Genomic DNA, 24,678 nt, shown 5'->3' on the forward strand with positions numbered 1-24,678 from the left:
GGTGAATCCCATAGGGTGAATCCCTGCGTTTGTGAGTCATGTTTTTTTCGCTTGGATGACGAATCATACGGAAACTCTGAGTGTACAACCACGCACACGCACGCACACACACACACACACACACACACACACACACACACACACACACACACACACACACACACACACACACACACACACACACACACACACACTGTTTACATTGCATTATACGTCACACTGTTTGGAGATTCACTAGTTACACATTTTGGTTTAAAACCACTGAATTCTTTAAAGCGTTTCATGTTTGGAATTGTAACAGCTGAAATCAATAATATATTCAGTATTCCAATATTAACCTGAGGGCCGCATTAAGTGAAGGTTGGGGCCACATGTGGCCCCCGGGCCACCAGTTGCCCATGTATGATCCAGGGGAAGGGGGAACATTGGGCTTCAGAACCCAGTAAACACTAGCCGTCATTTAGCCCAATGGTTATGTTTAGCCCTCATTTGAACCGTCTATCGTCAGTCTGTCTATAGACCGATTGTAGCTGATTACATTTAATCCATTATTCCATACTTGTTGATTAAAAAAACAGCTTTAATATCCACACCTGGTTTTCAAATATTGGACTAAAGTAATTTTAAGAGCCAATTTCACTATATAGTCTAGTTGAGTTGTAGCCGTCATCTGAACGCTTCCATTTAACGGTTTAGGACAAACGTGTGTTAGACCATCTTTTTTTTTAAATACATTTTTATCAAGTTGTTCATTATCAGATGCTAACAGTATCTCATCCCGGTTCTACCTTAATAATATACTATTACTTCTCTGAGTTACATAATTCATTCTGACACCAACAGACAAACACACAAGACTGCATGTCTCCCCACCCCCACCATACGATAATGATTAAATAAAATCGTTTTATAGCTATGCATCAATATAAAGTTAGTTTGTGTTGTCAAACAAAATGCACCGACCTCAAACGAACAGCGGGAGGCGATATGTCAACTACTAATAGCTGCTGGAATACATACAAGTAACAAGCTGTGCCGTGGTCTAGCGGTAGCGCACAGGTTTCATTAACAGAAGGTCAGGAGTTCGAACCCCGTCGACTCCCAGTGTCAAACAATAAGAGTGTAAGAAATCATTACAAATACGATTAGCTGCGGTGGTTCGAGTAGCATACGGTGCTCAGAACCAAGGAATAGTGATTTTAAACCCTGCTGGCTGCCATCATTTTCACTACATTTTCACTACTTTCGGCGGCCGTTAGCGGCCGCTAACGGCGTTTAAATGACGGTGATACAATGTCTAGTCTATACTAGCCGGTGAAAAAACTTTAAAATTTAAACTCGTCACAGACCGGATCTAGCTAGACGTCCGGTTACGGCGAAGACGTCATTTGAACGCGATTTAACCCCCAAATTGCTTAGTGGGAAATAAGGGTACCGGTAACTGCAACCAACAGAGTTTGAGAACCAATGATACGTATATATATATTATAGGGTTATGGGATATATATATATATATATATATATTATAGGGAAGAAATAGTAAGAAGAAAAAGTGATCTCTTTCCTACAGGAAAGACAGATTAATTGTGTTGAAAGAAGAACAGCAGAGTGGTCTGGTTAATGGTAGCAGCCCTGGAAAAATCCCACAAAGTCTTTCAGTAGAGGAGGCCATTAAAACAAGCCATCTCATAAAAAGTGTTTTAGACGCTTTTTTCCCCTGCTTGTTTTTAGAGTCCATAGTGTTGTAACGACCAGGAGGACGGGACGATATGAAAATGTCACTATTGTGACAAAATAAATTCACAATATTATAATCGATAATCTAAATCCATTATGCTGAGGCAGAACATTTGCCCAAAAAATAGCCAACCTACAAGCTCACAACGCGTCACAGTGCGACGCGTTGTGAGCTTGTAGGTCGGCTATTTTTTGGCAAAGACATTTGATGAAGTGAAAACAAATATCAAGTACGTATAGCCTATTATAAATACCTTTTACCAATTATAGAGGGTTTAAGTGGTTTGATTGATTGATTGATTGAAGTCTTTATTAGAAGTTTGCATAGGAAAAGGTACAGTTTCATGACGGTACAGTTCACTGGTACAAGGTCTACTAAAAGGAGATCCATGAAAAGACTAAGCTTATTTCCACAGGAAACCATTTAAGTATCTCATATAACATTGAATGACAGACGAATAGAACACAGTACTATGCAGTAGATATGTAAAGAAAAGAAAAATGAGAGAACAAAAAAAGAGTCTAAACAGTAAGTAAGTAAGTATAAAGAAGGGGCAGGGGATATGCAACTCGGCAAATAAAAGGTGAATTAATCCCAGTGCATGACGATATCACGATACGATTATTGTGAGTGTTTTTTTATCACGGTTTTATCATTGGTCATGTGATGACATCATTGATCATGTGATGACATCATTGATCATGTGATGACATCATTGATCATGTGATGACATCATTGATCATGTAGCTAAGGCTGTCACCATCATGACATTCTACATGTGATCATTAATTGTCACTCAAACAATTGCGATTAACAATTTGTGTTTTTTGTCATTGACAATCACATTTCTGTCTGGCTTGTAGTAGGCTTTGAAGTTGCACATGGCAGATATGACACGTAACCTAAATATACAAAGAAATGCCTTGGTCGAAACATGTTGGCTTTTATTATTTGGTAATGAAATAAAGTACACAGTTTTTACGTCCATTCTCCTCCTCAACTTTCAACTTTTTGAGTGCTCGGATTGCTCCTCTCTTTTTCAAAGTTTATCCCACAGATCCTAGAAGCACCCAGCACACGTTTTTAACTTTGCTGTCACCTCTTGAGCACCTCGTTTTTCTTGTTCTTCGCTATAAAAAGAAATGACTGACATAATTGACAACTTGATACTTAAAAAAAGAACATCGATTTTTTTCTAAAATTAGTGGTGTAGTGTATCTTGTAGACCAGTATTTAGTCAGGTACATGGGTATCTTAGTGGTGTAGTGTATCTTGTAGACCAGTATTTAGTCAGGTACATCATAGTGGTGTAGTAGTAGAAGTGATGAATCAATCCATTCATCAATAATCAATCAACCCACTTCCTTACTTGCTCTAATGTGTGAGTAGAAAAATGGTTGTTTTCTGTGCGTGTTGAGAGGCAGACAGATTGTTTCCTCTCCATTTCCAAGGACAGACCTTGAGGTGATGTTCAGTGAAAGAGCTTCTTCATGGCAGTGTGAAAGGGAGTTTTATCATAATGACTGTTAGGGTTAATGTTGTTATCATAATGTAATGATAATAATGATACGACTGTCTGCTTACATTAACATTAACGACTTGTGATTTTTGCAAGTCGACTCGACTCAGTAAAAAGTTGAGTTGAAGTCAACTTTATCGTTTGATGACGTCATCACATCAAACACGACCCCCCGATTATTTTGGGGGGTCCCCAGATGATTAACTTAATGTGAAACATTGTTTTCTCACTCAACTGTAAACAAACCAACATACAGTTTAAGTGTATAGAGGGTATCTGCATATTTCTAAAGTGACAATTTAAGGACTTTTAATACCTCTAAAATGGCAAATTAAACATTGTCCAAATTTGTCAAATATAAGAGGCAGAAATTATGAAAATAGCCGATGTTGTGAGTATGTAGATCGGCTATTTTCACAATAGAAAGTATTTTTTTTTTTTTCAACTTCGACTTTCGACTTTCTCTGGTGGGAGTCGACTTTTTCGTTAATGCCCTAGCGGATTCCATAGTCTTCTATGGAGGCAATGTCAAAATATCAGATCTACAATCACAGAGCTTGTAGATCGGCTATTTTCAGCACGCAACCAAGTGTAAAATCAGTCATTACGATGCCATCAAGGCCTGCCAAAATACATTTTAGTTGACTATATCAACTGTAGATTTAGTCACCTAAAATCTTATGATATTTAGACTAAAATTTGACTAAAACTAAAACTTTCCAGGTGACTAAATCATGACTAAAACTAAATGACATTTTATTCAAATGACTATGACTGAAACTAAATCAAAACTTGCTGTCAAAAACAACACTGCCTCCTCCTCATGTTGACACAAAGGAAGGAAGGTTGTCCTTGTGGCTCCGGTAATAAAGCCATTCCATCTTGTTTCATGTGACAGTTGTATGACTGTAATGATGTCATCCGTCACCGTGACGATGGCTGTACGCCTGTGAGTGTGTTTGATGTGGACTCCGTCTCTCTTGACTCCCATTGGACCTCAGTCACACCACTTGAGCTGTGTTTGACTGAAGCCTGATTACACTGCTTAAAGGTGATACACCATGCATTTAAACAGTATTTATGTCATATTGTTTATGTCCCAAAAACGTTTTGGCTAAATTACCACTCCTGAATAGAGAGCCTCTCTCGTTTTTGAATGGCTCTCAGAGCATTTCAGCTGCAGTACCACCTTTGGCCTGAACTGCGCCCCCCCCCCCCAATTTTTTTTGATGACGTCACAATCGGCAGCAAATCTGGATAGCCTGTTTTGAGAACCTGTGGGATACTTTTAACCTTCGCCTTCTCAAAACCAGAGAAAGACACAACGGTCAGAAATGGGACTTTGTGAGGATAGAAGGTGCTAGTGGGACCCCAAAAAAAGGTTTTAAAATAGGAAAAGTGAAATTTCATGGTGTATCACCTTTAAAGGTGTTTGACTGAAGCCATGTTACACTGCTTAAAGCAGGGGTTCCCAAACCTTTTTTTCTCAGGTCACCCCATAAATATTATTTTAATCCGAGGCACCCCTACATTATAATCTTCACTCCCAGCACCTTATATTTATAGCATATCGTCGTTGTCGGGTGGAAACCTTGTACGTCCAAAACCGTTCGTTTTGTATCCATCATCTATAAAATGTACTAAACTAGTGAAAACAGCAGATCTACAAGAACACAACGTGTGCTTGTAGATCGGCTGTTTTCACTACTTTTGTGCGACAGTCTTGTATGATGAAGCAGGGCTTTGCTTTACCAAAAGACGTACACATTTGAAACTTGGAGATACGAGGTTTCTGCCCGACAGTGACGATATTTTAGTGATTATGTTGTGAGAGGAAACGTTGAGATAACAGCCATCTGTTGTAGCAGAATGTTTGAAGATGAAGGGAAAGTTTAGCCTAGTTCCAGTTGAAGTTGAAGTTCCAATTGAAGAGGCCTTCCTCGTTCGAAAATCCGTACGGCGAATCAGCGTCGTGAATCAGTGTCTTGTGATCAGCGTGGGTGGGGGTTTCCCAGAACTCATGTGCGTTTCCAAGTACACCAACGCCGCCGCCGTACCGTACCGCGCATCGCGTCGTGGTAAAATGCGGTAAAATGCGATCGTATCGATCTCGCTATGAAACACAGTAGCAGGCATGTTATGTTGTGTTTGATTACTAGTTCGTAGTGCTCCTATTCTGCCTGTTTCTTTGGTTAGCAAGTAGCACTAGCAAGCAACAGGCTAGCCACTAGCCAGCCACACAAAACAACACTACGAACCAATCGCAGAAGGCTGCCTCTTTGGCAACGCCCATCCTTGAAATTGCCTTGGATCAGAGCAAGTTCAGACTGAATAATGGAGTGAAACGAAATGTCAATTCAGGCTGAGTGTCAGGCTAGGGAAAGTTTCATTCTGGGTAAACACAGAACTCTGACTTCATCATCAGCGGTGGTGAAACCGAGCTAATGATGTCACTTCCTGCCTTAGCTATGGTGAAACCTAGTGATGTCACTTCCTCCTCTCCTTCAAAGGAAGACGGTTGGTCAGCGCTGGTCACGGTTACCATAGCAACCACCCTGCTCCTCCCAAATTACCATGACGACATGGTCTCATCTGGTCACAGAGACAACTGACTCACACACACACACACACACACACACACACACACACACACACACACACACACACACACACACACACACACACACACACACACACACACACACACACACGATGAGTAGCTGTGATTCTTAACCCATTTATTACGCAATATTTTATGCTTTAAATATTAAAAAAATAGCAGATCTACAAGCTTGCAGCGCGGCACTCGAGCTGTTTTTTTTAATCTTGAAAATTGGTGCAAATCTTTGAATATTTTTGACCCGATTCTATAAGTGTCTTTTAAATCCTTCTAAGGTTTTTTTTTTTTTTTTGGACTATGTTTCTGTCAGTGGTTTCTGTCACAGTTTTTCAAAAATAGCAGATCTACAAGCTTGTGAGCTTGTAGATCTGCTATTTTTCAATAGCTAAAGCATTCAATAAGTCTAGGCCTGAATGGTTAAATTAGGATAAAGTCTCCTTATTCCGTTCTGCTGTTCTGTGAAGTAAAAGCAGCAAAATACCACGATATGCTTAAAACTATCAAAGTAAAAATATTCCTCATGTTGAGTTTAATTTCTATTGGTCTCACAGTGGACTGTGAGCTTGTAGATCTGCTACCTTTTGAAAAGCCATGAAGAAGATTTGTGCAAATCTTTGAATAATTTCAGATGGGGGTCCAGATTTACGTTTTATGAATTGAAAAAGAAAAGGCTTCTCAGGTCAAACATTTATATGCGATTCACCCATTCAGAACGGGTACACATTATTGTGTATTATTATTTTATGCTTTAAGTATTGAAAAACAGCAGATATACAAGCTTGTACATCTGCTGTTTTTGAAAAAATCGTGTCTTTTGAATCCTTCTAAGGTTTTTTGAAAAACCTATGTTTCTATGTCAGCAATCTGGCCGGCCATCGTCAAAGAAAAGGTCCTTTTCACTTAACTGGAGCTCAGTTAGTCTGTTCTTGAGAGACTACTATGTCAGTGGTTCTCAAACATTTTCTTGTGAAGGACCCCCAAACTGATATGTATTTGTCCACCGACCCCCATCTAAAAATATCTAGTTCCAGGGACCACCCAGAACCAAACTTTAGTTGCAAACGTTCGCTTTAAAAAATACATATATTCAAAGATTTGCACACATTTTCACGACTTTTTTTCAAAAGTAGCAGATATACAAGCGAGTGCCGCGCTGCGAGCTTGTTGCGACCGTCAGGGAGCAGTTTACTATGAAAACCTCCACCGGCCGTCCGTCCGTCCGTCACACGTCACACGTCACACCTTTGCCCTGCTCATATCTCTGCATCAGTATGACATCACACCACATGTGTACACACACCTTTGTGTACGTTGCTGTGGCAACAGTCTGTTGTTGCTGGTTTGTTAGTGTACGTTAGCAACCACCTTAGCAACCATGGTTTTACCCTAGCAACCAACTGTTTACCCTAGCAACCAACTGTTTACCATAGCAACCATGTTTTTTTACCCTAGCAACCAACTGTTTACCATAGCAACCAGATACGCAGAGCAGGGATCTCCATATATGGGCATAAACAGGTGACATCACACTGATGTCAGATACTCAGAGCAGGGATTTCTCCATAATATATGGGCATAAAAGGGATTCTGTTAGGGATCTCCATATATGGGCATAAAAGGGATTCTGTTAGGGATCTCCATATATGGGCATACAAGGGATTCTGTTAGGGATCTCCATATATGGGCATAAAAGGGATTCTGTTAGGGATCTCCATATATGGGCATAAAAGGGATTCTGTTAGGGATCTCCATATATGGGCATAAAAGGGATTCTGTTAGGGATCTCCATATATGGGCATAAAAGGGATTCTGTTAGGGATCTCCATATATGGGCATAAAAGGGATTCTGTTAGCTGTTAGTGATCTCCATATATGGGCATAAAAGGGATGCTGTTAGGGATCTCCATATATGGGCATAAAAGGGATTCTGTTAGGGATCTCCATATATGGGCATGAAAGGGATTCTGTTAGGGATCTCCATATATGGGCATAAAAGGGATGGTATCCCAGATGATGCCCTGTTAGGAGATCCACACTAACAGAATCCATATATGGTCCTACCGACAGCTGCTATAAGCCAACCCTGGCGATAAGGTCTGAGTCGAAGAAATGCTTCTTTCCTGGCAAGAATTGCCCCTTTATACTGTAGGGCTCGTTTGTGTATTGTATGACATCACGCCACATCATCGGCTGAGGACTGTGTGATGTCATCATATCTCCATATATGGAGACATAAGTTGCTCATGCCCAAATATGGGCTGGTGAGGTCAGACTTAGTGTGATGCGTAGGTTATCTCCATATATGGAGATTCAACTTCAATGAGTAACCATGGCAAACTGTCAACTGCCCGTATGTCTTGATAATTGGTAAAACAAACTTTTGGCCTATTTGTGGAGATAAGCGACCAACGGTCGCTTATCTCCCGATTAGGGAGTCTTACTGGTTAATGACATCATAATATCTCACAGAGTGAAACATGATCTTCCTCTCAATGACCTGCTGACCTCTGGTGACCTGTCAGCGTCGTCATGGTTACCGGGGAGGTCAGAGGTCGAGACATTCCACAGAAAGAGGAAGTGAGACGTCCTTATTAGGACATGGGGTGACATCATGCCTTCTGACTCATACAGAAGATACAAATCCAGTGTTGATTCTGTCGACTAAAACTCTGACAAAACATGTTGGTGGCCTTTCCACTGATTGTTGCCCCAGTCTAGGGGATAAGGATTATGCAACATCATTTTCTTTTTAGACAATATGTTTATTCTTTTATTTATTTTTTTACAGACATACAAAGCTACATAATACAAGACAATAAAAGATCACATAATAGACAAAACAGGCAAAAAAAAAAAGAAGAAAGTACAACAACACACAAAAAGAACAACCAAAAAACCTGACACTAACACGACACATAAGAATACTAAATCATTCTGATACAAAGAGCACATATACTATTCGAGTCCCACGACACAGGGCCGGACCAACGACCACAGAGGGAATGCAGCTTCCCCATACCTGGTTCCTCCTTTAAGTACGAGAGATCATTGTCCTTGACATACTGGATAAAATTCCCCCATATTTTATCAAATAGCTCTTGTTTGTTCTTGAGAGTGTATGTAATCCTTTCTAATGGAACGCACAAAGACAGTTCCTTAAACCACTGAGCGATGCTAGGTTTCCCTGACTTTTTCCATGAGAGAGCGATAACCCTTTTGGCTTGCAGGAACCCAAGATCCAGAAATGTAATCTCGTTATTTTTATGCAAAATAAATAAGGCGAAAGAAGTATTTTTATTATAACTGTTTGTTAGTATTGAGGAACTGTTTTACAAATAAAGAATTCAAACCAAAGGAAACAATTAACAAAGATTCAAAATAACATCCATGCAAAGCAAAGAAACAAATAAAAGAACTATAAACCCTAATCTTGTATTTTAACCTCTAAATAAACTAAACTCAAAAAATAAACACAAATCAAAATGACAGTAAATAAGATTTTAGGCGACTAAATCTACAGTTGATTTAGTCAACTGAAATGTATTTTGGCAGGCCTTGATGGCATCGTAATGACTGAATCTACACTTGGTTGCGTGCTGAAAATAGCCGATCTACAAGCTCACAACGTGTCGCAACGCGACGAGTTGTGAGCTTGTAGATCTGCTATTTTCAGCACGCAACACCTGAGAGCAACCAAACATAAAATGACTCTCTTCTCCACCAGTCCCTCCCTAACGTTTTAGTCTAGTTTTTTATTTTGTTGACGAAATTGTCAATATATTTAGTCTTAGTTTTAGTATTCACAGCTTAGTTTTTATTTCGTTTTCGTCAGTGAAAAAAACGCAGTCGACAAACATTTTTTCGTCATAGTTTTAGTCGACAAAATCAACACTGGTTTCTGTTTGGTCTTTGTGTGTTTTTATCTAATCTTATCTTCATTTAAAGACAGACTGCAGGTCTTCACACCGCAGCACATTCCTCCTCCTCTTCAATGAGACGTTTAGGTTTCATTGTCTCCACCAGCCGAAGGCATGGGGGAGAGTATGTTTTCCCCTCCGTCCGTCCGTATGTCCGTCCGTCCGTCCGTCCGTCCGTGCGTCCTCGCAGTTTGTGAGCACCTAATCTCAGTCGCCGTAGGTCCGGTCGCTGCCAAAGTGAGCACACACATTCCCTGGATGCCAATCTAGAACCTCTGCCCTAAATTTTTCAAATGGGCCTTTTCTAGCGCCACCTAGTGGCCGATGTTCGCAAAACACATTTCTGTGCACTACTCTTACAGATTTTGTCCAAAAATCCTACAAATCGGTAGGCAGTATCTCGACAGTCATGTGATCGACACGGATCTATCCGAATTTGCATATTCCATTCTGATTGGCTAAAATTGGCTTCCACAGTTTGTAGGATTGAGCCGTTTTGAACAAAATGCCTCAAATCACAAACGCAAAGTGCAATTATCATGAAATCGCACACACACATTCCCACTAGGCCGAGGAAGAAATGCCACTTATTTTTTTTTAAATCAGCCTCATGGTGGCGCAGGCCGATTTGTGGTTTTACCTATAACTCCACCGATCAGTTTCAAACTTTGTAAGCTCACTCCCTAGAGGCTAAGGATAAACCTTTGCCCTGCATTTTTCACAGTAGCACCACCAGGACGCACGGCCTGGTGGAGACCTGTGCTCGGAAGAGCACTGCTTCTAGTTTTACCTTGAAACTGTTGAGTTTCACTGCTGCTTCACTTTCATTTCTGTTCAACAGCAGAACAGAATGAATATACTTTATACCAGGGGTCTTCAACGCTTGCTGGCCAGGGACCCCTTAGTTGAGAGAGATGAAGCAGGGACCCCTTAGTTGAGAGAGATGAAGCAGGGACCCCTTAGTTGAGAGAGAGATGAAGCAGGGACCCCTTAGTTGAGAGAGAGATGCAGCAGGGACCCCTTAGCTGAGAGAGAGATGAAGCAGGGACCCCTTAGCTGAGAGAGAGATGAAGCAGGGACCCCTTAGTTGAGAGAGAGATGAAGCAGGGACCCCTTAGCTGAGAGAGAGATGACGCAGGGACCCCTTAGCTGAGAGAGAGATGAAGCAGGGACCCCTTAGCTGAGAGAGAGATGAAGCAGGGACCCCTTAGTTGAGAGAGAGATGAAGCAGGGACCCCTTAGCTGAGAGAGAGATGAAGCAGGGACCCCTTAGCTGAGAGAGAGAGAGAGAGATGAAGCAGGGACCCCTTAGCTGAGAGAGAGATGAAGCAGGGACCCCTTAGCTGAGAGAGGGATGAAGCAGGGACCCCTTAGTTGAGAGAGAGATGAAGCAGGGACCCCTTAGCTGAGAGAGAGATGAAGCAGGGACCCCTTAGCTGAGAGAGAAATGAAGCAGGGACCCCTTAGTTGAGAGAGAGAGATGAAGCAGGGACCCCCACAACCTGTTAATAGATTCCATATAGTTTCATTGTTTGACAGCACAATCACCAGTGTATTTTGGATTCATGTCAATTTGTGTTTTCAGATATTTAATCACTTGAACCGTCAATACGTAATAAACTTGACCTTTCACTCTGTACTTTGTCTGCTCTTTTCCCCCTCTACACCAAACCTCTTTGCCTGAAAATAGCCAATCTATAAGCTTGTAGATCTGCCATTTTGGGCTAAACTTATCCGAATATGGACGCTATAGTTCAAGTGGTCAATCTATACTATAATTTTGCGAATGTCTGAGTGAGTGTCTGTCTGTCTGTCTGAGTGAGTGTCTGTCTGTCTGTCTGAAACAGCGTTTCTCCTCAGTGGCTGGAGCAATTGATCTGAAATCGCATCACCATCAGCATATGAACACACCTAACATAACTGTGAAGCCCGTTTGTCACTTTCACAAATTGTATGCTGTATATTCACATTTTTATGGTGTATCTATATCTATTTAGCCTACAGTACCTTTTGTGACCACACATGTTAAGGGAGGGGCGCTGTTGTTCAGGCCATGCACAATCACACACAAACCCACACACACACACACACACACACACACGGGGGGGGGGGGGGTGTGTGTGTGTGTGCAGGCGGGCGGGCGGGCTGGGGGGGGGGACAGTATCTCTGTAGCCATTAAACGAAACGGGTTTCTTACATTGATGCTCCTACATCATGCAAGCACCAGTTAAAGTTACTAAAAAAAGGGGAGTTTCTATCACAAAGATTTGGAGGACCCCCTGTAGTAACTCTGAGGACCCCCCTAGGGGTCCCGGACCCCCTGTTGAAGACCCCTTGCTTTATAAGAATCGCAGCCTCTCCTCGTTGTGAAGTCACAGCAAACATGACCTGTGTGTGTGTGTGTGTGTGTGTGTGTGTGTGTGTGTGTGTGTGTGTGTGTGTGTGTGTGTGTGTGTGTGTGTGTGTGTGGTGACCTATTTCTGTGTTGACCCAGTCCTGTGAAGGCTTTAAGAATGCGGGGGGAGGGGGCGTGGGGGGGGGGTCAGGGACAGGGTAGTAAAGGCAGTGGTGGTCTAAAGTAAGCCCCTTTTCCACTGGCCCAACACCACACCACTCCACACCACACCGCCCACTTGTAATAACTTTTTTCATTTATTTTTATTAAAACTATTTTTTGTATTTCATTTTTTTCCCAATTTCCCAAAGAATTATTCAAAAGAAATGAAAAAAAGTTATTGAAAAAACACGGCCTGCTCACATATTAGGAGGGTAGTATGAGTCACCAGAAATAATAATGTGTGTTTTTAATGAATCTATCATGGTTAAAATGGAGTTTGAAGTTACAATGGGTGTGTGTGGGGAGAGAAGCCCATAAGCTGTTTCCCAGTTGAAGTTTACCCGGGACAGTCCCGTTTTCAAGCTGCGTGTCCCGGTGTCCCGACAAATATCTGTAAAACTCTAATATGTCCCGCTTTTCAACATTCACTGCAAAATTGTCCCGGTTTTTACCAGAAGAGTAGCTGTTTTCAGTGGTTGCATACATAGACATTTGATAGCTAGGAAATTAAACCTTTAACTCAGTAATATTATTTGAAAAGGAAAAGACGCCAGGCCAGATATCAGGAGGGTAAAAGGTGTTCCTTCCATGGTTTATTCAAAGTAAGTTCTCCAGAATACAGAAAGACACAGGTTTATATAGGCTATTGAAATTAAGTCACTCCTCTTCAAGACACACCTCCAAGTTCCAAAGTACAAGCAGGACATTACTCAACAAGCAGTCATGGGACAGTGGAAAGCTGAGGCTGTTGATTGGATTCATCAGTCCTTTGACAACAGTTAAATGAAACAACAAGTCAATGTAGCAGGCAGGCACTCAGTGCCTCCAATTCATCCAATCAACAACTATCAGCTTGTGACTGTCTCATCACCCAGAGACAGTCACAAGCTGATAGTTGTTGATTGGATGAATCAACAACTGAGGCAGCAAGTCATTGTATGTTTGAGTTCATCACAGGTTAACCCTAACCCTCCTTTCCCATTGTGAAGTCCCAGGGTCCTCATCAGTACATTGTGAAGTCCCAGGGTCCTCATCAGTACATTGTGAAGTCCCAGGGTCCTCATCAGTACATTGTGAAGTCCCAGGGTCCTCATCAGTACAGCAGGAAGTGTCAATAGATGCAGACAGCAGAGGAGTGGTGGTCAAAGTCTGATATCTTATAGTCCAATATTTTCATTTGAGTGTCTTCTTCTTTCCAACATCATGAATCATCATTTGTATTCATACACATGATAAAAACCTTCTATCAACACCCCCATATCATAAATACCTTAACTCAGTTGTATTCATACACATGATACAAATCCTTCTATCCTTCCATACAGCAGTCAGATACAAGTCCCTCCCCAAGGGACAAAAGGGACACCTCAGGACAAAATAGATTCACATCCAGATAACAAGTCGTGTCAGAGCTGATCTGTCTAAACACCCCCACATCATAACTAGCAGTCAGATACAAGTCCCTCCCCAAGGGACAAAAGGGACACCTCAGGACAAAATAGATTCACATCCAGATAACAAGTCGTGTCAGAGCTGATCTGTCTAAACACCCCCACATCATAACTACCTTCACTCAGTTGCTACTAACAAGGATTTTGGACTTCATGTTATGTTTAAGTTAGCATTTAGTTGCTCATCAACTTGATCAACATGCAAATGATTAAAAGAGAAACACACTGTAAAAATCCATTTATCAACATTTATCATGTTCTTTTCATTAAAACATGCTCAGCTAACCAATCAGAAAACATGAACAAATTCATTGCGTGTCTGAATTCAACACTGAGTTTGTCAATCACTCACTGCCTGTTTGCAACCCTGCGGTGTGTGTGGGCGTGCACGGACGTTAGAGAATGGGCACGTGCGTGCGCATTGCTTTTAGGGTCCCGGTTTTAGGCAACAGTGTTTTGCGTCCCGGTTTGAGTGGCTGAAAATATGGTCACCCTACTTTAAGGCTTGGTTTTATCTGTTCTGCCGGACGGCATCGGATCGAAACACGCCGAAAACAGACGATCTACAAGCTCACAATGTGCATACATTGCGAGCTTGTAGATCTGCTATTCTTGATGAACTCTGTGGAACGCCACGGGAAGGGGAAGGAATGGTGGGGGAGGCACTGAGACACACACACACACACACACACACACACACACACACACACACACACACACACACACACACACACACACACACACACACCCTCACGCTGGAATGTGTGTGGGGGGCTACCCACACGCGCGTGCACGCACACACACACACAGCAGTGAGTCCACCCACACATGGAGGTGATTAATAACTGCGTTCATTTTAGGGTTTTTGCAGAACTCCTCCTCCTCCTCCTCTGGTTGGCTGTTCATGATGATGTCACTGCCGTCGCATGACAAATCATCGTCTTTCTTTCTGCACAATGCATGATGGGATGTGTAGGCTCCACAGTACTGTTGCATTGTGGGATGAGTCCAATAGAGTATATTAATTATATGGGGCTTTTAAGCCGTGACATCATTTTGTAGTCAGACCTCCAAGCAGATTTATTGTCAATATCTGTCCCTCGCTATTTCAACAGATCCGAGACAAAAATAACAACTAAAGTATAATTCTACCACTTTCCTTTCAACAACAAATAGAAGAAAAATTTGTAAATAGTAAAAAAAATCACGGGCGCTGGGACCTTTTGGCCCCAAAAGTTCTCCTCTGCCTACAAAATGATGTCAGACTTAACAGCCCCATAAGAAAAAGAAGGTGCGCATCAGCAATAGTTTTCTCAGCGGAGTGCTAGACCTAAAGTCAAATTTACAAAAAAAATAGGAATTAAAATCCAAAAAGGTAGCACATCCCCAATGTTTAAATCAGGAGGACAAAGTACTCACATTTCCACTTATTTATTGGCACACACCAAAAAGGAACACGTACGCGTTTCGGCTACGAGCCTTCTTCAGAAAGGCTGTATAGTGATATTAATTATCACTATACATTCAGACACTACACCAGGGGTCTTCAACAGGGGGTCCTCAGAGTTACTACAGGGGGTCCTCCAAATCTTTGTGTGATAGAAACATTTTTCCTCCTTTTTTTATATTAACCATTTGAACCCTAGCATCCATATTCTGAGAACGTTAGCCAAACATAGCAGATGTACAAGCTCACAACGCCTCGCAGCGCGAGGCGTTGTGAGCTTGTAGATCGGCTATTTTCGGCAAAGAGGAAACAGCCTACGTCATGTTGTAGTCCAAAAAGGACTACACTTTGGCTGGAACTATCAAACCGGAATTGGTTTTAAACCAAAACTAGAAGCAGTGCTCTTCCGAGCACAGGTCTCCACCAGGCCAGGCGTCCTGGTGGTGCTATAATAGGCCAATGTAAAAAGGGTGGCATGTGTTCTTCACCAATCTTAGACCTTTCATGGCGCCACCATGAGGCTGATTTGGAACAGTAGACAGTAGGAACATACTGCATAGAGGTGCGTCGTCATGGACAGTAGGATCATACTGCATAGAGGTGTGTCGTCATGGACAGTAGGAACATACTGCATAGAGGTGCGTCGTCATGGACAGTAGGATCATACTGCATAGAGGTGTGTCGTCATGGACAGTAGGAACATACTGCATAGAGGTGTGTCGTCATGGACAGTAGGAACATACTGCATAGAGGTGCGTCGTCATGGACAGTAGGAACATACTGCATAGAGGTGTGTCGTCATGGACAGTAGGATCATACTGCATAGAGGTGTGTCATCATGGACAGTAGGAACATACTGCATAGAGGTGCGTCGTCATGGACAGTAGGATCATACTGCATAGAGGTGTGTCGTCATGGACAGTAGGATCATACTGCATAGAGGTGTGTCGTCATGGACAGTAGGAACATACTGCATAGAGGTGTGTCGTCATGGACAGTAGGAACATACTGCATAGAGGTGTGTCGTCATGGACAGTAGGAACATACTGCATAGAGGTGTGTCGTCATGGACAGTAGGAACATACTGCATAGAGGTGCGTCGTCATGGACAGTAGGAACATACTGCATAGAGGTGTGTCGTCATGGACAGTAGGAACATACTGCATAGAGGTGCGTCGTCATGGACAGTAGGAACATACTGCATAGAGGTGCGTCGTCATGGACAGTAGGATCATACTGCATAGAGGTGTGTCGTCATGGACAGTAGGAACATACTGCATAGAGGTGTGTCGTCATGGACAGTAGGATCATACTGCATAGAGGTGTGTCGTCATGGACAGTAGGATCATACTGCATAGAGGTGCGTCGTCATGGACAGTAGGAACATACTGCATAGAGGTGTGTCGTCATGGACAGTAGGATCATACTGCATAGAGGTGTGTCGTCATGGACAGTAGGAACATACTGCATAGAGGTGTGTCGTCATGGACAGTAGGATCATACTGCATAGAGGTGTGTCGTCATGGACAGTAGGAACATACTGCATAGAGGTGTGTCGTCATGGACAGTAGGAACATACTGCATAGAGGTGTGTCGTCATGGACAGTAGGATCATACTGCATAGAGGTGCGTCGTCATGGACAGTAGGAACATACTGCATAGAGGTGTGTCGTCATGGACAGTAGGATCATACTGCATAGAGGTGTGTCGTCATGGACAGTAGGAACATACTGCATAGAGGTGTGTCGTCATGGACAGTAGGATCATACTGCATAGAGGTGCGTCGTCATGGACAGTAGGAACATACTGCATAGAGGTGTGTCGTCATGGACAGTAGGAACATACTGCATAGAGGTGTGTCGTCATGGACAGTAGGAACATACTGCATAGAGGTGTGTCGTCATGGACAGTAGGAACATACTGCATAGAGGTGTGTCGTCATGGACAGTAGGATCATACTGCATAGAGGTGTGTCGTCATGGACAGTAGGATCATACTGCATAGAGGTGTGTCGTCATGGACAGTAGGATCATACTGCATAGAGGTGTGTCGTCATGGACAGTAGGATCATACTGCATAGAGGTGTGTCGTCATGGACAGTAGGATCATACTGCATAGAGGTGCGTCGTCATGGACAGTAGGAACATACTGCATAGAGGTGTGTCGTCATGGACAGTAGGAACATACTGCATAGAGGTGCGTCGTCATGGACAGTAGGAACATACTGCATAGAGGTGTGTCGTCATGGACAGTAGGAACATACTGCATAGAGGTGTGTCGTCATGGACAGTAGGAACATACTGCATAGAGGTGCGTCGTCATGGACAGTAGGAACATACTGCATAGAGGTGTGTCGTCATGGACAGTAGGAACATACTGCATAGAGGTGTGTCGTCATGGACAGTAGGAACATACTGCATAGAGGTGTGTCGTCATGGACAGTAGGATCATACTGCATAGAGGTGTGTCGTCATGGACAGTAGGATCATGATGCATAGAGGTGTGTCGTCATGGACAGTAGGAACATACTGCATAGAGGTGCGTCGTCATGGACAGTAGGAACATACTGCATAGAGGTGCGTCGTCATGGACAGTAGGATCATACTGCATAGAGGTGTGTCGTCATGGACAGTAGGAACATACTGCATAGAGGTGCGTCGTCATGGACAGTAGGATCATACTGCATAGAGGTGTGTCGTCATGGACAGTAGGAACATACTGCATAGAGGTGTGTCGTCATGGACAGTAGGATCATACTGCATAGAGGTGCGTCGTCATGGACAGTAGGATCATACTGCATAGAGGTGCGTCGTCATGGACAGTAGGATCATACTGCATAGAGGTGTGTCGTCATGGACAGTAGGAACATACTGCATAGAGGTGTGTCGTCATGGACAGTAGGAACATACTGCATAGAGGTGTGTCGTCATGGACAGTAGGATCATACATAGAGGTGTGTCGTCATGGACAGTAGGATCATACATAGAGGTGTGTCGTCATGGACAGTAGGATCATACATAGAGGTGCGTCGTCATGGACAGTAGGATCATACTGCATAGAGGTGCGTCGTCATGGACAGTAGGATCATACTGCATAGAGGTGCGTCGTCATGGACAGTAGGAACATACTGCATAGAGGTGCGTCGTCATGGACAGTAGGAACATACTGCATAGAGGTGTGTCGTCATGGACAGTAGGATCATACTGCATAGAGGTGTGTCGTCATGGACAGTAGGAACATACTGCATAGAGGTGTGTCGTCATGGACAGTAGGAACATACTGCATAGAGGTGTGTCGTCATGGACAGTAGGAACATACTGCATAGAGGTGTGTCGTCATGGACAGTAGGAACATACTGCATAGAGGTGCGTCGTCATGGACAGTAGGATCATACTGCATAGAGGTGCGTCGTCATGGACAGTAGGAACATACTGCATAGAGGTGTGTCGTCATGGACAGTAGGATCATACTGCATAGAGGTGTGTCGTCATGGACAGTAGGAACATACTGCATAGAGGTGTGTCGTCATGGACAGTAGGATCATACTGCATAGAGGTGCGTCGTCATGGACAGTAGGATCATACTGCATAGAGGTGTGTCGTCATGGACAGTAGGATCATACTGCATAGAGGTGCGTCGTCATGGACAGTAGGATCATACTGCATAGAGGTGTGTCGTCATGGACAGTAGGAACATACTGCATAGAGGTGCTTCGTCATGGACAGTAGGAACATACTGCATAGAGGTGCGTCGTCATGGACAGTAGGAACATACTGCATAGAGGTGCTTCGTCATGGACAGTAGGAACATACTGCATAGAGGTGCGTCGTCATGGACAGTAGGAACATACTGCATAGAGGTGTGTCGTCATGGACAGTAGGAACATACTGCATAGAGGTGTGTCGTCATGGACAGTAGGAACATACTGCATAGAGGTGTGTCGTCATGGACAGTAGGAACATACTGCATAGAGGTGTGTCGTCATGGACAGTAGGAACATACTGCATAGAGGTGTGTCGTCATGGACAGTAGGAACATACTGCATAGAGGTGTGTCGTCATGGACAGTAGGATCATACTGCATAGAGGTGCGTCGTCATGGACAGTAGGAACATACTGCATAGAGGTGTGTCGTCATGGACAGTAGGATCATACTGCATAGAGGTGTGTCGTCATGGACAGTAGGAACATACTGCATAGAGGTGTGTCGTCATGGACAGTAGGATCATACTGCATAGAGGTGCGTCGTCATGGACAGTAGGATCATACTGCATAGAGGTGTGTCGTCATGGACAGTAGGATCATACTGCATAGAGGTGCGTCGTCATGGACAGTAGGATCATACTGCATAGAGGTGTGTCGTCATGGACAGTAGGAACATACTGCATAGAGGTGCGTCGTCATGGACAGTAGGAACATACTGCATAGAGGTGTGTCGTCATGGACAGTAGGAACATACTGCATAGAGGTGTGTCGTCATGGACAGTAGGAACATACTGCATAGAGGTGTGTCGTCATGGACAGTAGGAACATACTGCATAGAGGTGTGTCGTCATGGACAGTAGGAACATACTGCATAGAGGTGTGTCGTCATGGACAGTAGGAACATACTGCATAGAGGTGTGTCGTCATGGACAGTAGGATCATACTGCATAGAGGTGTGTCGTCATGGACAGTAGGATCATACTGCATAGAGGTGCGTCGTCATGGACAGTAGGAACATACTGCATAGAGGTGTGTCATCATGGACAGTAGGAACATACTGCATAGAGGTGTGTCGTCATGGACAGTAGGAACATACTGCATAGAGGTGCGTCGTCATGGACAGTAGGATCATACTGCATAGAGGTGCGTCGTCATGGACAGTAGGAACATACTGCATAGAGGTGTGTCGTCATGGACAGTAGGATCATACTGCATAGAGGTGCGTCGTCATGGACAGTAGGAACATACTGCATAGAGGTGTGTCGTCATGGACAGTAGGATCATACTGCATAGAGGTGTGTCGTCATGGACAGTAGGAACATACTGCATAGAGGTGCGTCGTCATGGACAGTAGGAACATACTGCATAGAGGTGTGTCGTCATGGACAGTAGGAACATACTGCATAGAGGTGTGTCGTCATGGACAGTAGGATCATACTGCATAGAGGTGTGTCGTCATGGACAGTAGGAACATACTGCATAGAGGTGTGTCGTCATGGACAGTAGGAACATACTGCATAGAGGTGTGTCGTCATGGACAGTAGGAACATACTGCATAGAGGTGTGTCGTCATGGACAGTAGGAACATACTGCATAGAGGTGTGTCGTCATGGACAGTAGGATCATACTGCATAGAGGTGTGTCGTCATGGACAGTAGGAACATACTGCATAGAGGTGTGTCGTCATGGACAGTAGGAACATACTGCATAGAGGTGTGTCGTCATGGACAGTAGGAACATACTGCATAGAGGTGCGTCGTCATGGACAGTAGGAACATACTGCATAGAGGTGCGTCGTCATGGACAGTAGGAACATACTGCATAGAGGTGTGTCGTCATGGACAGTAGGATCATACTGCATAGAGGTGCGTCGTCATGGACAGTAGGATCATACTGCATAGAGGTGCGTCGTCATGGAACATACTGCATAGAGGTGTGTCGTCATGGACAGTAGGAACATACTGCATGGAGGTGCGTCGTCATGGACAGTAGGAACATACTGCATAGAGGTGCGTCGTCATGGACAGTAGGATCATACTGCATAGAGGTGTGTCGTCATGGACAGTAGGAACATACTGCATGGAGGTGTGTCGTCATGGACAGTAGGAACATACTGCATAGAGGTGTGTCGTCATGGACAGTAGGAACATACTGCATAGAGGTGTGTCGTCATGGACAGTAGGAACATACTGCATAGAGGTGCGTCGTCATGGACAGTAGGAACATACTGCATAGAGGTGCGTCGTCATGGACAGTAGGAACATACTGCATAGAGGTGCGTCGTCATGGACAGTAGGAACATACTGCATAGAGGTGTGTCGTCATGGACAGTAGGAACATACTGCATAGAGGTGCGTCGTCATGGACAGTAGGAACATACTGCATAGAGGTGCGTCGTCATGGACAGTAGGAACATACTGCATAGAGGTGTGTCGTCATGGACAGTAGGAACATACTGCATAGAGGTGCGTCGTCATGGACAGTAGGAACATACTGCATAGAGGTGCGTCGTCATGGACAGTAGGAACATACTGCATAGAGGTGTGTCGTCATGGACAGTAGGAACATACTGCATAGAGGTGTGTCGTCATGGACAGTAGGAACATACTGCATAGAGGTGCGTCGTCATGGACAGTAGGAACATACTGCATAGAGGTGCGTCGTCATGGACAGTAGGAACATACTGCATAGAGGTGTGTCGTCATGGACAGTAGGAACATACTGCATAGAGGTGTGTCGTCATGGACAGTAGGAACATACTGCATAGAGGTGCGTCGTCATGGACAGTAGGAACATACTGCATAGAGGTGTGTCGTCATGGACAGTAGGAACATACTGCATAGAGGTGCGTCGTCATGGACAGTAGGAACATACTGCATAGAGGTGCGTCGTCATGGACAGTAGGAACATACTGCATAGAGGTGCGTCGTCATGGACAGTAGGATCATACTGCATAGAGGTGTGTCGTCATGGACAGTAGGAACATACTGCATAGAGGTGCGTCGTCATGGACAGTAGGATCATACTGCATAGAGGTGCGTCGTCATGGACAGTAGGATCATACTGCATAGAGGTGTGTCGTCATGGACAGTAGGATCATACTGCATAGAGGTGTGTCGTCATGGACAGTAGGAACATACTGCATAGAGGTGTGTCGTCATGGACAGTAGGAACATACTGCATAGAGGTGCGTCGTCATGGACAGTAGGATCATACTGCATAGAGGTGTGTCGTCATGGACAGTAGGATCATACTGCATAGAGGTGCGTCGTCATGGACAGTAGGATCATACTGCATAGAGGTGTGTCGTCATGGACAGTAGGATCATACTGCATAGAGGTGTGTCGTCATGGACAGTAGGAACATACTGCATAGAGGTGTGTCGTCATGGACAGTAGGAACATACTGCATAGAGGTGTGTCGTCATGGACAGTAGGAACATACTGCATAGAGGTGTGTCGTCATGGACAGTAGGAACATACTGCATAGAGGTGTGTCGTCATGGACAGTAGGAACATACTGCATAGAGGTGTGTCGTCATGGACAGTAGGAACATACTGCATAGAGGTGTGTCGTCATGGACAGTAGGAACATACTGCATAGAGGTGTGTCGTCATGGACAGTAGGAACATACTGCATAGAGGTGTGTCGTCATGGACAGTAGGATCATACTGCATAGAGGTGTGTCGTCATGGACAGTAGGATCATACTGCATAGAGGTGTGTCGTCATGGACAGTAGGATCATACTGCATAGAGGTGTGTCGTCATGGACAGTAGGAACATACTGCATAGAGGTGTGTCGTCATGGACAGTAGGAACATACTGCATAGAGGTGTGTCGTCATGGACAGTAGGAACATACTGCATAGAGGTGTGTCGTCATGGACAGTAGGAACATACTGCATAGAGGTGTGTCGTCATGGACAGTAGGAACATACTGCATAGAGGTGTGTCGTCATGGACAGTAGGAACATACTGCATAGAGGTGTGTCGTCATGGACAGTAGGATCATACTGCATAGAGGTGAGTCGTCATGGACAGTAGGATCATACTGCATAGAGGTGTGTCGTCATGGACAGTAGGATCATACTGCATAGAGGTGTGTCGTCATGGACAGTAGGAACATACTGCATAGAGGTGTGTCGTCATGGACAGTAGGATCATACTGCATAGAGGTGCGTCGTCATGGACAGTAGGATCATACTGCATAGAGGTGTGTCGTCATGGACAGTAGGAACATACTGCATAGAGGTGTGTCGTCATGGACAGTAGGATCATACTGCATAGAGGTGTGTCGTCATGGACAGTAGGAACATACTGCATAGAGGTGTGTCGTCATGGACAGTAGGATCATACTGCATAGAGGTGTGTCGTCATGGACAGTAGGAACATACTGCATAGAGGTGCGTCGTCATGGACAGTAGGAACATACTGCATAGAGGTGTGTCGTCATGGACAGTAGGAACATACTGCATAGAGGTGTGTCGTCATGGACAGTAGGAACATACTGCATAGAGGTGCGTCGTCATGGACAGTAGGAACATACTGCATAGAGGTGCGTCGTCATGGACAGTAGGAACATACTGCATAGAGGTGCGTCGTCATGGACAGTAGGATCATACTGCATAGAGGTGTGTCGTCATGGACAGTAGGAACATACTGCATAGAGGTGCGTCGTCATGGACAGTAGGAACATACTGCATAGAGGTGTGTCGTCATGGACAGTAGGAACATACTGCATAGAGGTGCGTCGTCATGGACAGTAGGAACATACTGCATAGAGGTGCGTCGTCATGGACAGTAGGAACATACTGCATAGAGGTGCGTCGTCATGGACAGTAGGAACATACTGCATAGAGGTGTGTCGTCATGGACAGTAGGAACATACTGCATAGAGGTGTGTCGTCATGGACAGTAGGAACATACTGCATAGAGGTGTGTCGTCATGGACAGTAGGAACATACTGCATAGAGGTGCGTCGTCATGGACAGTAGGAACATACTGCATAGAGGTGTGTCGTCATGGACAGTAGGATCATACTGCATAGAGGTGTGTCGTCATGGACAGTAGGAACATACTGCATAGAGGTGTGTCGTCATGGACAGTAGGAACATACTGCATAGAGGTGCGTCGTCATGGACAGTAGGAACATACTGCATAGAGGTGTGTCGTCATGGACAGTAGGAACATACTGCATAGAGGTGTGTCGTCATGGACAGTAGGAACATACTGCATAGAGGTGTGTCGTCATGGACAGTAGGATCATACTGCATAGAGGTGTGTCGTCATGGACAGTAGGAACATACTGCATAGAGGTGCGTCGTCATGGACAGTAGGATCATACTGCATAGAGGTGCGTCGTCATGGACAGTAGGATCATACTGCATAGAGGTGTGTCGTCATGGACAGTAGGAACATACTGCATAGAGGTGTGTCGTCATGGACAGTAGGAACATACTGCATAGAGGTGTGTCGTCATGGACAGTAGGAACATACTGCATAGAGGTGTGTCGTCATGGACAGTAGGATCATACTGCATAGAGGTGCGTCGTCATGGACAGTAGGAACATACTGCATAGAGGTGCGTCGTCATGGACAGTAGGAACATACTGCATAGAGGTGCGTCGTCATGGACAGTAGGATCATACTGCATAGAGGTGTGTCGTCATGGACAGTAGGAACATACTGCATAGAGGTGCGTCGTCATGGACAGTAGGAACATACT

General features: G+C 44.1%; 1 protein-coding gene across 1 annotated transcript in view; it reads right to left on the reverse strand.

Moving 5' to 3' along the window:
• The window catches only part of LOC308289114 (CD81 protein-like), a 104,477-nt gene that overhangs the window by 78,983 nt on the left and 816 nt on the right, over positions 1 to 24,678 (reverse strand). The gene's annotated exons all lie outside the window — the stretch shown is intronic.

The sequence above is a fragment of the Nannobrachium achirus genome (genome assembly GCF_963921795.1).
Source record: "Nannobrachium achirus genome assembly, chromosome: 7".
Taxonomy (NCBI): Eukaryota; Metazoa; Chordata; class Actinopteri; order Myctophiformes; family Myctophidae; genus Nannobrachium; species Nannobrachium achirus.